Consider the following 17,099-nt stretch of genomic DNA (forward strand, 5'->3'; position numbering starts at 1 on the left):
ATGCACAGCCCCAACCCTGGTGGGAGATGGGTTCATTCTCCCTTCCAATATCAGGAAGTGCATCTGCTGGAGTAACCTGGCCTATCTAAACATTGGGCCAGCCAAGGGCTGAAAAAACAAAAGGCGCCTAGTGATCTGGCTTTGTGGCTTCAACCTCTATCATGGTAGTGATAGTGAGCCCCGGTGTCACAGTGGTTAAACCACTTAGAGAAGGCTGTAAAGTACTGTAAAGCAGTATATAACTCTAAGTCTATTGCTAAGTGATTTTGCTGTCATACTGGGGTATGAGTCCTGCATTATCTATTTCATTGGAATATCCTTATGTGCAGGGGTGAAATCTACTTACCTTCGCTACCGGTTTGCAAATGTGAGCACACGCTCTCGCTCTGCTTGCATGCACCATCTCCGCACAGGTGCAAGACATTCCATACATGCACAGAGCATTAAAAACAGATGTGATGACACCCGGGTGGGCGGAGCCTACTATCGAGCATGCCTGAAAGGTAAGTAGAACAACAGAGGAGGGGGAAATCCTCTGTGCCACACAATTTAGATTAGCTAGAAAGCAGGAAATCGTGTGTCACAGCTGATCATTGGAAATACCAGTTCAGCATTTTTTTACTACTGGTTTGGGTGAACCGGTAGCTTTTTTACTACAGGTTCAGGTGAATTGGTCTGAATAGGTAGCATTTCACCCCTGCTTACGTGGTAACTTAGATCTCCCTTCCATTTTTTAACCTGTGTACTCGGGCAAGGATAATCAACAGCTATCTCATGATAGTCATAGTTGGACCCTGGCAACTTGTACAAATTTCAATAGTTCTTTGTTTATTTAAAAGCCATCCCCTTTTTCAAATGGAAGGGAGAATATCCCTTTTAAAATGCTATATTTAATAACCTAGTTATCTGCGCACATGGGCACTCTATTGACTTGCTTTCCTTTATGAGATATGTATGGGTGTGTGTATATATATCACAAAGCAAAACAAAATGCAGTATAAAACAATGTGATTCTATTCCCCCCACTCTCTCGTAACTCTCTTACACCAAGTATATTAATGCATTCCAAATCCTCTTAGAAAAGAAAGTTCAGATACCATATGTCTAAGGAGATTCTCATCCAGGTCATGGCTGTTCCAAACAGGCTTCTTCAAGAGGCAACTGGACTTTCTGTTTTCTTTTCCTTTGAGGGTGTTTCGCTTCTCATCCAAGAAGCTTCTTCAGCTCTGACTGGAATGGGGGGGAGGGGGAATGGAAGGATTTATATTCCTTGCAGGCAGTTGGTCATTTGCATCCTTTTAGAGTAGTGATTCTCAACCTGTGGGTCGGGACCCCTTTGGGGGTTGAACGACCCTTTCACAGGGTTCGCCTAAGACCATCAGAAAACACATATTTTCGGTGGTCTTAGGAACTGAGACACCAATTTTATGGTTGGGGGTCACCACAACATGAGGAACTGTATTAAAGGGTCGCAGCATGAGAAAGGTTGAGAACCACTGTTTTAGAGAGTCGTTGAAGCACTTGGAGGTTTATCTGCATCATCAGGGTTACCTGAGTGGTTCAAATGGGTGTAGAACCTTCTTAAGAACTGTTGAAAGGACTCTGTTGTAGATTAGATGTAGATGACATAGATGGCCTCTTTGACCCCTCTTTCAAACCTGTGGTTCTCTGTGTCCAAAATGTGGAGTTTGCTGTTTTCAAAAAAGTGGATTTTGTCTTTCAAATGCTGATAGATTGCTGAATCTAGTTCTGATAGGTTTGTTCTCCTATGCCCCGTGCCATGCGTTTCTGAAGTGGTTGTTTTGTTTCCCCAGTGTACAGATCTGCATGTGGCTCACTGCATTATACTGCATATAAAAAAACACAAAGTCCAGTTGCCTCTTGAAAAAGCAACTTTGGGACATTCAAACACCATACAATTTGTTAGTTGTGATGCATAGTTCTTGATAGTCGTGAGATTTAGATGATTACTCATACAAGAATTGGCAGGTATTTCATCTAGTACACATGGACTATCACTGCCAATCTCTTGATATATGCAAAATGAGAAACAGGTGTTGGTACTGAATAAATGCAAATACATATAAGGAGTCCTCTATATCTTTTACCTGCGTTTTTATATTCTCTCCATCTTTACATATAGCGCACACACACACACACACACACACACACACACACACACACACACTTTTCATATCTTTTGGGGACAGAGAGTGAAGAAAGAAACTTTTGATCTGCAACCTGCACAGAAGCCACTCAAGTTAAAAGAGCAATGTCAGATTTATTACAGCACTGAAAAGCACTGATATTATGCCTTCCATTACACAGTGACCTCTTTTGGTTTTTGCCATTTGGTGTGAGATTTATGATCTCCAGTCCTTTAAATGCAAAGGGATATGTCCTGTTAATATTCCTGTTCTTTGTAAAGTGATGACTTCCTGTTTTGCCAAGTCCAGGGGTAAAAAAAAAAGACAAAACCATAAGTGGTAACACCACATGCTCTCTCTTTTTATTATTATTATTTGGGTCCAGAGCTGCTAATTTCTCAGCCATCCTATGTGTTCTGTCAAAATGCAGCCTCAAAGTCTAGACCAAGAGATATCTATGAGAGAAATGCACATCAGTATTTCAAGCCTTTGAAATTCATTCCTGCCATCTGACAGTTGCTTGGAGATACAATCTCAATTTTTTGCAGTAAACTTTCAAGGGGATATTTATGGGAGATACAACTGTAATTATTTACCTGTAACAAATTCCAGGTCTGCCTGCTTGCAGGTGATTCAGACAACAGAAGGACATGGAGCAAATATTAATCTTTTTCTTATCCATCCTGACCTTTTATACCCTGCTTTATCCACATTCTTTGTGGACTTCCTACTGTGTTTATCCTTTTGCTTGGAGCATTCACATATTTGAGGGGTTTTTTTTAATCTTTTCCCTGGGACATTCACGTATTCATTGCAGCTAAAGCACAAAATACCTGGAGAACTTTGTGTTACTATTTCTTATCTAGTGAATTTGGAACAGTTTCAGAAAGTTAGATCCAGATTTGTTGTGGCAACCCAAGGCAGTTGTTCAAGCACTGAGGACAAAGTTGTGCATTCCAGATAACCTGAACTGCACCTAGTCTTCATGGGACCCTCAGATTGGCAGAGAAGATCAACCTATTTGCCAGTCTGTTCTCTAAGAGAATAGGAAGCTTCTTTCGACAGTCAGACCATGGGTCCATTTAAACTACTATTTACTAGGTTTGATGGCAATATCTTTCCAGGACTTCTCCAGTTTGACTTGGAGATAGTTAGATTGTTGAACATGTATGCCTCTGTTGAAGTGTGACTGTCCTCTAATTGGACTAGGGATTTTTAGCCACCTTTGTTTGAAATAACAAAAATGTTTTAGAGGATCCCTAAAGAGACAAATATTGCAATATTTGATCCATAGTTTATCAGTTAGTATCTCTTTGCTTCTCCCTGTGTTTCTCTCTGGGTGTTTCTTTCCCTCTGTCTGTCTGTCTGTCTCTCTCACTCACTCACTACACTAAGAAGTTATTTCCTGTAATTATCCTATTGCATACATGACAAGAATTGACAATATTCAGGTGTCAGCATTATACTTTTAACATAATAGTTAATTTATTCTTAAAAAATTTTCTTTCATATATGTGTATGTATATATGTATGTCTGTGTGTGTGTGTTTGTATGTGTGTATATGTATATGTATATGTATATGTATATGTATATGTATATGTATATGTATATGTATATGTATATGTATATGTATATGTATATGTATATGTATATGTATATGTATATGTATATGTATATGTATATGTATATGTATATGTATATGTATATGTATATGTATATGTATATGTATATGTATATGTATATGTATATGTATATGTATATGTATATGTATATGTATATGTATGTGTGTGCTGGTCTTGTATTCGGGTCTTTTCCCGTGTAAGATTGAGATTGTCTTGGCAATGTTTCGATGAGGTCTCACTCGCCATCTTCAGGCTGGTGTTTTCAGCTTCATGTTTGTGTGAGTAAATCTTGGTGGGGGTGTATGGAGTGCTGGCTTTGTTTCAGTAAGTAGATTGATTGGCTGTGTGGTTGTATCATGATTGGTAGATTGGTGCTGATTGGAGCTAGCTGTGTGTACATTGTTGTTTTGTGTTGTAACGGCCTGAGTGGTGGGTGGGGCTCGTTTGTTGACTAGGGCTGGTTAACAGATGTCTGGCAGGCGGGAGGTATCGTCACGTTTATTCATGTTGTGGGGGTGAATAAACATGACGATACCTCCCACCTACTAGACATCTGGAAACCAGCCTGAAGATGGCAAGTGAGACCTCACCAAAATGTTGCCAAGACAATCTCAATCTTACACAGGAAAAGACCCATATACAACAAGACCAGCATACCTACACCCATGAAAATCTACGAAAACACAGACAGACAGAGAGACAGACAGAGACAGAGAGACAGACATACATGTGTGTGTGTGTGTATGTATGTATGTATGTATGTATGTATGTGTATATGTATATGCATATGCATATGCGTATGCGTATGTGTGTGTTTGTGTGTGTGTGTGTGTGTGTGTGTGTATTTATATTAGATTTTACAACCCCCGGTATGCCCAAATATGGGAGGAAGATCACTACTTCCATTCTCTGTCCTTCAGCTCTGTTAGATTCGCGGAAGAACCAGTCGGGAGGCGTCTGAGATAACCGTGAGTTAACAACTTTTATTACAGACAAGAACGAAGAACAGAAGTAGATCGGCACCCTTCTTCCATCTGACAGCTTTTTATATAGAGTTGTCAGATGGAAGGACCAATAGCCGCGCATATGACAGCCCGGCAACTTGCAGCTCGCGCCTGATTGGTTAAGGCGCGCCTGGCTGTTGCCGAGCTGTCATTCGTAAGTCCGAGGACTTACTCGGGCTTCAACAGGCTCGTCACAAGAGACCATCCAGGCAGAAACCCAATATTTTTACTGTTGCCTTTGTTATATTTGTGTTGTATTTTGTGCTGATAAATAAATAAAGGGAGACTAGTATAGATCTATTTCAAGCTATTTAGCTCTCATCAGCTAGCCATACCCTTACTGGGATTCGAACCTGTGATGTATTACATCTTAGGCAGACGTCTTAGCCATTAAGCCACAGGTCCTCCTCCTTATCAGCTGAAACCAGGGAAGAAGGTATATATTTAGTGTCACAACCCCTGGTATGCCCCAATTATGGGAGGAAGCTAACTGCTTCCATTATCTGTCAATCAGCTCGTCACAAGAGTCCATCACGACAGAAACCCAATATTTTTACTGTTGCCTTTGTTATATTTGTGTTGTATTTTATATGCAGTATATAAATACACACACACACACAATTCTTTTTCCTTTTGTATAAATCTTTTACATCTGATACTATGGCAGGACCATTTTTTGAACATGTCATGTATTTTGCTTTGCCCATAATGCCAAGCCCTTCGGAGTGACTTGATAGAACATGTTAAGTTAATACCAAATTGACCTGTTTTGGGATTAATACAATATGTCAACCAAAGATCGATCAATTCATTCATTATGGAAAAAATCAGTTATGAAAAAAAATGGAGATTATTGTTTTCTATACAATAAAAATGTAAGGGCTAGAACTAGAACTAGATCTTAAAAATGTAAGGATTAGAACTACAACTAACATTGTGTTATAAAGTAGAACCCTAAAAGAAAATTCATTTATTTTCTATTGTACCAATACCAAGTTTTTTAATTATGCTGCAGCACAAGCCTTTTCTGAATAAGTCCCACTGAGTTTAATGAATTCATTTCCAGATAGATAAGTATACATTTACAACTTTAAGAAATTAATTAAAATGTTTGAAATAACCCCAAGAAGATACCCCAATTATTGGGTAGTGTATCTAATCTATTCTATGATCTACAAATACATAAATGAAGAGACATTTTTTTGCCTTGAGTTTGCATGACTGTTGGCTACAATGGGTACATTTATGCAGAAGGCTTTGAAAAATGTGATCTTCTCAGTAATTTCTAAAAGTTCTTTAATCAACTGTTTTCTCCTGTGACAACTCAGGAAGAATTTAAAACTAAACAGACAGGTTCTTGTTCTTGAAATCTTTAAATGAGTACTGAGTAGGCTATCAGTGATAATCAGCTGTTAATATGCAATTCACCATATCTTTTGCCAGACAAAAGTAAATTGCACAACATCTGCAATGCAGCTGGAGGCATCTCTTCATAATTCAACACAAGTAAAGCATACTTAGGTACATTGATATCAGTCAGGAAACAATTTTATAAATGGAGTGAGGGTGTTTTGCTGTGGGATATTGGTTGCCACAGCGAGGGGCATAATCAGTGCAGATATGAAAACCAGCTAGCTTGTTGTAATAGTCGGTGGCGCAGTGGTCTGGGCAGGTGGGCAGAGCCTCCCGCTGCTGCTACCACCAGTTCGGCCGGCTGTTCAGGAACAGGGGCAGAGCAATTCCTTTGGATATCCTGCTCCAGTGGATAACCAGAACATCTAAGTGTCATGTGCTCTTATCCCTCCGAACGTCTGCTGGGCCTACTTTTTTGACTGTTGGGCTATTGATCAGTTTCATACCCTCAATCTGCTAGGGCCAGACTTCACATGCTGGGATCCTATGTCTATTGAGTAGCCTTGTCTGCCAATATGGTTTACTAGGGTGTAGCCGCTGCATATTTTATAGCTATTTGGAGCCACAGGTGAGAGCTGAGTGCCAGATGAGGAGCAAACATAGGCCCCTCCGCCCCTTTTCAAACTATTATCCTGAATAAATAAATGCCAGGGCTTACATGTCCAATATTTACCTTCTCACAATTTTTATACGTGGGTGACCAGCAGATATTGAGAGGCCTAGCAGAACCAAAATAATACTGTATGAGAGGTATGTGGTTTATGCCCAGGGCAATGATAGCTTTATTTACCACACACAGGGAATGAATGATCGGAAGTACCAAGGGATATATAATGATGGCTGAAGTACCTACAGGTGTTTTCCCATACTCTCAGGGAAATTTTATCCTCTATGTCTGTTTGCACAAATGAGTGGAAAATTTTGAAAAGCAGTTCATATTTGGCTATAGAGAGAGGTGTAAATGAAGCCAGAGCAGCATGAAATTATGGTGAGGGCTGCAAACTACCAGCTATCTCCTTTCATTTAAAAAGAATCAGAAGACATGTAAGGTTCTCTTGATGCCTCTGATTCTAACCTTCAACTGCCCAGAGCTTGTAGACATCATATGGTTCAGTACTCGCTACAAGACTTCAAGTTCATGGTCTTTACAGTAATTGAGCCAGGAGAGAAATATTTCCATATTGGAATACTACCATATTATTGCTTCATATTGCACCAAAGTTCCAATCATCCCATGAGCAGTGTATCCATTATTTTATTTGGGTCACAGAAGTAAAGCAAGCATAACAATCCAAATTTGATGTAACCAAAACCTGGCTAAACTGGATCGACTCAGGAGATGGTCTCTTCTGACATGGCTTTTTTTACTCCAAATATGCAAACAGTCAAGTTATTGTTTAGTTGGTTTTCTTTGAATCGGCAACCTCAGAACACTCCTGAAAATTCCTGTTTTCCCTCGTTCAGCTGCTCACTTCCCATGCTGCTACCAAACCTTTGAAATCCAAAAATTTGATCCTCTGGGAAGTTAATCAACTGGGACCACTTTTCTTCTCATTTAGAAAGAAGAATAAAACCTCTCCTCCCTCAGAGGTAGGGGAAGAAGAAAGAGGTAAGGAGAGGTGGGTGGGAGGGAGAGAAAGAGAAGGAGAGGAGGGAGGAAGAGAGAAAAAGAGAAGGAGAGAGAGTAGGAAGGAGAAGACAGAGGATAGGAGTAGGGGAGAAGTAAGGGAAGGAAGAAGGGGAAAGAGAGGAGGAAGGAAGGAAGTAGAGAAGGAAGGGAGGGAGAAAAGAAAAGAAAGAGAAAATAAGGTGGTGTCATAGCAGGTGTGAAGGATGGTAAATAATACATTCCAAATTATACCTTATACCCTTTTAAATGGAATAATAATAATATAAGAATGACAAAGAAAAAGAATAACTATGTGAATGTATACCTATAACTGCATGAATAGATGACAGTAAAAATATAAAGCACAATATAGGTAAATAATACTTGATCATAAGTAGCTAAGTATAAATAAATAAAGAGATGTATATAAAAATGGATAATGAGTAACGAGATTACGAACGCAAGATAGAAATGTATAGAAAGGAAAACACTAACTGCAAAGAAACCGATTCAGAACTGCTGTATGATATACAATGGAATTTATTGTTCCTATGTTGTTTTTAAGTTATGTGGTTATTTTTGTTAATGTGTTTATGTGATCTGTTGATGTGCTTATGTGTATAAAATAAAAAAGAGGAAAAAAAACCTCTCCTCCCTCATTAGATTTTAATTCTATTCCCAATAGCCGTTTCACACACACACAGGACTTCAACACCCCAATCCTGTTGAAGTCTTTGCCCCAAATCCACAATACCTGGAGAGCAAGCAGATTCAGCTCCAAGAGATCATTGTATTACCCAGTTCCTTGGGTCTTAATAACTGATATGTACTACTTTACATTAGCTTGGTCTGCAAACTTTTGGAATATAGTTATGCAAATAGATATAAAGAAAAGAACGGAATGCCTAGCTTAGATAATACTACTATCAATCAGAAGACTTCATGCAAATGACTGAAAATGTGTGTTACATTCTTAAGCAAGGAGAAGACAACCCTAATAAGGATCCTAATAAAAGGACCTTAGGTACAAAGGTCACAGCCCAGTTGGTTGACTAGCTAGTTGGCTTATCAAGTGTATATTCCACCAGTCATAAACAAACTCAGCTGACAAAAAGACATAAATGTTAATAGCAAAAGACGATGTGGGTCAAATAATTGTAGAAATGAAGGCCTCAGTTTCAGCCTCCCAGATAAATCAGACAAGAAACACAACTAGATATACTAATTCTACCTTATTGTAAGGGTACATTAATAGAACCTTGCAAGTTTGAAAGTCCAACTTCGCAGCTACCACTTTTAACTGTTTGATTCAATAGATTGGGTCCATCCTAAATTTCTTTCTCTGGCTGCTACGACATTAGGGTCTCCTGCCTCTCTTGTATGATTGTTTCCTAGGCAGCATCTCTTCCCCTTCTTCCTGAAGGTCATCTGCACATCCCATTTCAGTCAAACTACAAACTGGGAGACCATGAGTCCTAGTCCCACCTTAGGTACAAAGGCAGCTGTTTGATCTTGGGCCAGTCATTCTCCCTCAGTTCTAGAAAAAAAAGGGTCTACCCTAAACCCCTCTTGAAAATGAAGGACAATCAGCTGCTTCTTCCAGTGTAGTTTATTCCTTTTCCCTCTTCTCTGCACAAGAAGTGTGGTACCACACAAACAGTGTGGTAAAAAAAAGAAAAAGAGCTTCCTCTGTGAAACAGATGAAATGGATCACTGTAGCACTTGTGACAGATTGTGGCCTGAATTCACAAGATGTGGAGAATAGTCCAGGTTCAAACAAGGTCTTTATATTTCTGTGATTCTCTGTCAAAACTTTAGACAGCTTAAGAAATCCTTAACATTTATTGTTCAGCCCTGGAGCAAGTGATCCTTCTTTCACAGTATGCTGCTTGTATCAGTATCACTTTGATAATATGAACTGTGGCATATTTAGTAGCAAAAAAATATTATTCAAATTCAGAAATCCATCAAAAACCTATAGTGTGGCAGGTGCATATGGTGAACATATCCATAAAGCAAACTTTGTTTGTTTATATGATTTGACCAACTACATACCTTGCAATATGGCTTCTGGATGGCTAATATAAAACTAAAACTAAGGTAAACAATACATTTAAAAAGAAATATAACACACTAATAAGGAGCACAAAAAGAGGCCCAAAACACAACATATTCAAAATCCATGGATAAACCTGTCTGAAAAGTCAATTTCCTAACCCAGTGCTTGAAGGAAAAGCCTAATGCAAGACCAGCAAGGTCAGAATAATCTGAATCTGAGAAAATACACTTATCACAAAGGCAGGTGCCATGACAGAAAAGACACATCTCCAGGTTCCATTAGATGACATGGCTTCTTGGAAGCAGTCAAGTATGTCCCCTGTGTCAAAGATTTTGGAATGGGCAGCTATGTTCACAGATTGGCAGTTCCATAAATATCTTGACCTTGGACCATAATAGGTAATAATAGCGCCTTGAATTGCATCAAAAAGCCTTGAGGAATCCAATGCAGCTTCCATAATAGTAGTAATATGTGGAAATACATAGTTTATACATAACTACCCACATTGCTGCATTCCTGACCAAAGGTCTAGGGAGATTCTAAGTCATCCAGGTCATGGCTGTCCCAAAGATGTTTTTTTCAAGAGGCAACTGGACTTTCTGGGTTTTTCTTTGAAGATGTTTTGCTTCTCATCCAAGAAGCTTCTTCAGCTCTGACTAGATCAGGGGTGTCAAACTCGCATCATCACAGAATCATCACATGATGTATTGTGACTTTTTTCTCCTTTGCTAAACCGGGCATGGGTGTGGCCAGTGTGTGATGCATCCAGCCTGCGAGTTTGACACCCCTGGACTAGATGGTGGGGAATAGAAGGATTTATACTCCTTGCATACAGCTGATCATTTTCATTCCTTTAGCAAATTGTTAAGGCCACCTCGAGGTTTATCTTGTCATTAGGGTCACCTGAGTGGTACAAATGGGAATGGAATCTTCTTGGAACTGTTGAAAGGACTGTGTTGTAGATAAGCTCTTAACCATCCCACTCTGTTGAGAGAGGGTTGTTCAATTTTGACGGGTGATCCTGATGTCACAGATAAACCTCCAGGTGGCCTAAATGACTAAAAGAATGCAAATGACTTCTTTGCTGTCTGCAAAGAGTATAAATCCTTCCATTCTCCACCAATGTTCCCTCTAATTTTTTTTCAGTGTAAGCAGAAAAGTATAGTTTTTGAGTGGCATATTTTAATGCCTGAGCACCTGAATTTTTTTCACAGATGTCACCTAAGACAACAACGAAATCAGTATTATTTGAAACTCAAAGTTATGTTTATTCAAGGTACCCGCTTAATTAAAAGTGTTATATAATATCAGTATCACTTAACAACGGTCCTGCTTAGCAACCAAAATTTTGGCTCAAAAAGTCTGGCATTTGAAGCACGCAAGTCTTAAAGCTGTTGTTACAAGATCCTTGCACCCCTAACCCTTTAGAAAAAAAATCCCAGGGGTCTTCAAACCTGACAGCTTTAAGACTTGTGGACTTCAACTCCCAGAATTCCTCCTCCAGTCATGTTAGCTCAGAAACTCTGGCATTGAAGCATGCAAGTCTTAAAGCTGTCAAGTTACAAGATCCTTGCACCCATAACCTTTTAGGGAAAAAAAAAACCCAGGGGTCTTCAAACCTGACAGCTTTAAGATTTGTGGACTTCAACTCCCAGAATTCCTCCTCCAGTCATGTTGCGGCGACGTCATCTGCGTGGATCCATTTTCAGTTTTTTTCACAGGGGGCAGGGCTGCCGCTGAAGATGCCAACGAGCCCCCGCCGCCATTAGAATAACTGCTGCCACCGCCGCCTCCTCCTCCTCCAACATCACCAACACATTTTCTGCCCAGCGCTGCAGCCGAGGTGAAGCAGCCAAAGCTCCCACAGGTGCCCCCGCCCATAGCAGTGGTGGCGGTGCCTCCCCCTCCCCTCAGAGCACCTCAGCTGGGCTCTGGGTTACCCCTGCCGCCGCCTCCACCGTGCTTTTGAGAAACCATGAGGCCTTTTTTCCTGCTCCCGCCCCCTCCGCCGCCTTCCTACTAGCTCCTGCGGCCTCATGGCTCCTCAAAAGCATGTCGGAGGAGGAAAGGGGAGGGATAACGCGGGGGCCAGCTCAGGTGCTCTGCGTGGAAGGAGAGGCACCACTGCCATGGGAGCTTTGGCGGCTTCACCTCAGCTGTGTCGGGCGGCAAATTCGGAAGTGCTGTTGGAGGAGGAGGCGGCGGCAGCAGATATTCCCATTCTGCCTGTGACAGAAATCACTGCGCGCAGTTAGAAACGGCTGTGCGGTGTTTTCTTGCCACGTGCGCGGCCGCGCAGCTGCGCACCTTAGAGGGAACAGTGTTCTCCACTATCTAGTCCATGGGTGTCAAACATGCAGTGTCATGTAATGTTTCATGATGTTTTCCCATTCGCGGAGCTGGGGTGGGTGTGGCCTGCATGCGATGCATATCTAGTCAGAGCTAAAGAAACTTCTTGGATGAGAAGCAAAACCTCCAGTTGTCTCTTGAAAAAGCATCTTTGGGACATGGTGCTTTTTCAAGATGTGAGGTTGTCCCAAAGCTGCTTTTCCAAAAGGCAATTGGGCTTTGTTTTTCCTTGAAGACATTTTGCTTCTCATCCAAGAAGCTCCTTCAAAAACAAAATGTCTTCAAGGAAAAACAAAGCCCAGTTGCCTGACCATCTTGAAGTAGATGGGCTTCAAGAACCGCTCCATGTAAAGTATGTTGCAATAATCAAAATGGAAGAAGTTCAAGCCATGAGTGACTATGAGTGGGATCACCTGATCCAGGTGTAGTTGTATTTGAGCAGGAACCATGAGTTAAGGATAACCCTAACTGCACACCCAGTTCTGTTGGGGAGAATGTTACCTCTCCAGAGGTAAAGGTGGAACATTTTCACATGCGCAGAACATTTTTAAAAGGACAAAAAAACATGACAGCAATGGCAGTGGTGACCGGGGAACCAGTTCGGAATTGTGACCGGTCTGGGTCGCTGCTAATTCTGCGACCCAGGCCAACATTTCACTACCAGTTCACCCAAACCAGTGCAAACCGGTAGCAACCCACCTCTGGAAAGATCTTGGCAAATGGAGCAAATAGATGCCGCCTCTGGAAAGAACAAATAAGAGACAGGATATCCTGCAGCTGGCTTGTGAGTGAGGCAAAAAACTCAGAAGGGACCATCCCTAGGTTTTTTAGGTATAAAAGAGACAGCAGGAGAATTATATTTTCAGACTTCCAAGATTGATGCCTGCCTCAGTCTTGGGGAAAATGTCGTGAAATGTCATATGACAGCAACATGACGTGGCAATTTTTATACCAGTGCATTACACCACTTAATCCTAATACATTTCTTGAAACCTCACATACAGTGTTTCTTCTTTGGGAAAATGAGAAAATATTCACTTGCACTCTTTTCTAGATTCTGTCTATCCTCATCTCCCTGTGGTTACACCAACAATGGATAAATGAAGCTTATGACTATCTCCAGAAATGCCTCTACTATTCAGAGGAACAAGCTGTCTCTTGTTTTTGTTTTTCTTTTCCCCTGCTAAAGAATTTCATCCATTCAAAAGAGTCTGTTTCCCTGATCCTAATACTCCTATCACATCCTTTCTCTAGCAGGTCCATCGCCTCCACCCACCCAAATTTAGAAAACTCTGACCTCATGCATCATTACTCAAGAACACATCTATAATTTCAATCTTGGCATTGTCCCTTGTAATCAAAGCTGGTGATTAGAGACTCATGAAAGATGAGCTGCTATTGTACTCAAACATATGCCCAACTAATGTCAGCTGTGGATTCGAGTGGGTGATCTCTCCCCACCACACCAGAAGGTATTCTCATCTGATTCCAATTCTGAAAGGCAGTAGCACTTCTTCTCCAATATGTTCTCATTCTAATATTTGCCCACAACCCCCTGAAAATAAGCAATCTATTGCTCCACTGCTAGATGTTCATTGAACACGCTTAGTAACAGCCTATCTCAAGCATTGCTAGATCTTTCAAAAAAATGCCAATATCTTGGCTTCTGCTTTCGAGGTCAACCTGTAGTAAGCTAAGGAAATGTTTTAAAAAATGTTTTGTTTTGTTCTATCTATCGTTCCCTGTTGAAAAAAAGGTGTTATGGTAGCTATTTTCCATATATATACATGTACCTACATAAACACATAAATGCCTATCTGCAGGTTTTTTAATTGGGGTGGGAGGACAGACTTAATCCTCAAAAGAAATATAACTATAAAAAATCACTTGGTACTGTGCCAGGTCACTGCTGTCAGTCAATTATCAATCTAACTCTACGGCACAGATTTTTCCTATCTCTCCTCAATAAAATTACTCAAGTGGAATAACCAAAAGAAGCTCATAATTTGTGAGCATGTGCTCAATACTTAGACTGAAGAACTTCCTACGATATTAGAATCAAGCATTTTGCATAAAGAAAAGATTTGGAAACTGAAAAACACTTCCTAAATTTATCACCCCTCCCCCAGCAGAATTTGGAGTTCTAACGCCTGATTTACCTATCTTAAAGCAGGACTGTCAAACTTGCAGCCCATGGGCCAGATGCATCATGCACTGGCCATGCCCACGCCTGGTTTAACAAAGGGCAAAATGTGATATGTCACGTGATGGCACCTTGACAATGCGAATCTGACACCCTGTCCTAAAGCATCCTGAGACAGAAAGTGCTTCTCAAATTCAGCCTATTTCAGGTCAAGAGAATAAGCCATGATTCTTGATCTGGAAAAAGTTGCCCTCCACATTTTATCCCTCTTCAGCATTAAAAGGGGTCTGTCTGCTGAAATGGGTTTTATTTGGGTTGGATACTTTTACGATTGCATCATATATGATGTATATCTCATATGGGCAATAATTTGCAAGGAATTCTAGCTTGCATAGGGTGGGGTAAAAATGGGGTTTTGTTACACTAGGGTCATATTGACAAAATATGCCAAATCTCATCAGAACTGTCCTCAGTAATGGCAGAGAATGCTGCATTTGGCAATGGTATGATTAAGGCTGGTAATACAATTCTTCCACAACATGCAAACATGCATTATATAAAGCCCTACATTAAGCAAAACCATACTGGCTGACGAAGGATAATATCTACAGGTTCATCGGGTCTAATGATAAATATTAAAATGCACTTGTGGTTTGCATATGGGCTATATTTGGACTTATTTAATAAGTGTGTGTAGACTACATCTGTATCTGAAGATTAGAATAATGTTGTTGCTATTCCCTAACAAAAATCTACAGAGGATTTAGTTTGTTAAGAATACCTGAGACTTGTTTAGCAGATTTCTGATCGACAGAGTATGAAAGATTTTAGTAATGAAAAAATTGGGAAATGGAATGTGGCTTTATACTGGGCAGTGATGCACAGAAAGGCATGAATACGACAAATAAAGTGGATTTTGTTTAGTTTGATGATTTACAGAAAGCATCTGTTAAAGAAAATAGGCTTGAATGATGGAATGTTTAAGAGTTTATATTGTTAAACTGATGATATTTTTATTTCTGTAAACATTGCAAAATACTTATTCTTTAATGTGGCAACTGTAGAAAACCCTTTGCTTGCACAAATAAAATATTGCAAAGAGAATCAATCTGCTCACCACCTCCCTTAATTCTCTGCATTCATGTCACAGTGCCATTTGTGTTCAGAATTTTATTTACGGAGAAGTGCCCAAGACATCACTGAATTGTTTCTCCCTGGTATTAGTGAGTGTGCCACTTACAGGTTCAGCATCTGAGGAAGTAATAGAGAAACATGCCAAAGGTCATTGAGCACACTTTCAAAAATGTTCCATGGGCTACCAAAATGAGCCACACCAGCAGAAATGCTAGAAACACACAGATATTTCTGAGAAAAGCAGAGCTCAAATATCAGTATCAAAGGTCAGTATCAAAGGATGAGCAAGTTCTAACAGTTTTGTTCAGTTCAGTTCTGGAGTGGCCCAACCCATAAATCCAAACTTTTATGGAGCCATGGTGAAGTTGGAATTTAATAACATGAGAATGTTAATGTAAGAAAGAGGATTGTTTTGTGCCCACAATGGTTGTTTTTTAATGCTATTTTTAACTGTCCTTTTCCCATAAGTTTATTGTTTTTGTGAGTCATCAGAGTGACTGTCCATAAAATGGGCAGCCACAGCCACAGACATTATGTCTTCTAAATAAATAAATGAATCAATAAAATATGTTATTTTTTAATCAAGGCACATTTCGAAACTTTATTGACATTTACAACATTTTGCAAAGTAAATAGATATGCCCTTCACTCCAAAAAATCATTTCAAAATAACATTCCACAAATTAAAAATTTGTGTTTTTGTATTATATTGTATGGTTAATTCATAATATATTGTCCCTATGTTAATAAAATAAAGTAGATGAAAAACATATTCATAAATTTAAGACTGTTTATCTGTCCAAGTTCAATTCTCAGAGAAAAATGTTTGGGGAAATGGTTCTATTGTACTGTATATTGTATTAATGTAATGTTAGATACTGGCAGTTGTTTTCTCTTTCTTACTTCTCTTTGATTATTTATACATTTTCTATCTGCTGTTTGGCTATTCCCTCCCTCTAGTGAGCAAAATTTACTCATAGCATCAGTGTGCAAAACGGTTCTGATCATAAAGCCATAAATAACTGAACCAGAAACAGTTTGAGAAAGCAGATAATATACACTTCCCACATGTTAAAAGGCATGGATCTTAATGTGAAAAATACATTATAAGTATATACAAATATAAGTTGATTTCTCATAACCTTTTATGGTGGTTAGAACTGTGAATGGTGTGGGGGAAATCCCCTGGAAAAAAATGCAAGGCAAAATGCAAGAAACAAAAAAATATAGGTATCCTCTTATGGCCATCTGTCTGTCTCTCTTACCTCTGAAATCTCTCTTTAAAATCACTTGATGTTTATCATCCACTGCTCAAAAGAAAACCTTCTTAAGTCCACCCAAACACAAATGAGGTCCGATTTGGGAGGTCCTTTGGAAGTATGTGCAGCATAATTACTGCTCAAGCAAATTTGCAACTGTACTTGCTATAGATCAGTGATGGTGAACCTATGGCATGTATGCCACAGGTGTCACAGAGATCTCTCTCTGTGGTCACAGGCACTGTCACCAATTGGTCTTTGCTGGTACCAGAGCACCAGAAAGTGGCCTGAAAACGGTCCAAAAAAATCACCCAAAAAACCAGGCTGTTTTTCCGGGCCGTTTTCAGGCTGTTTTGGGG

This window comes from Thamnophis sirtalis, unplaced genomic scaffold, assembly GCF_051295495.1.
Source record: "Thamnophis sirtalis isolate CommonGarterSnake01/CBP01778 unplaced genomic scaffold, rThaSir2_p1.2 scaffold_1, whole genome shotgun sequence".
Lineage (NCBI taxonomy): Eukaryota > Metazoa > Chordata > Lepidosauria > Squamata > Natricidae > Thamnophis > Thamnophis sirtalis.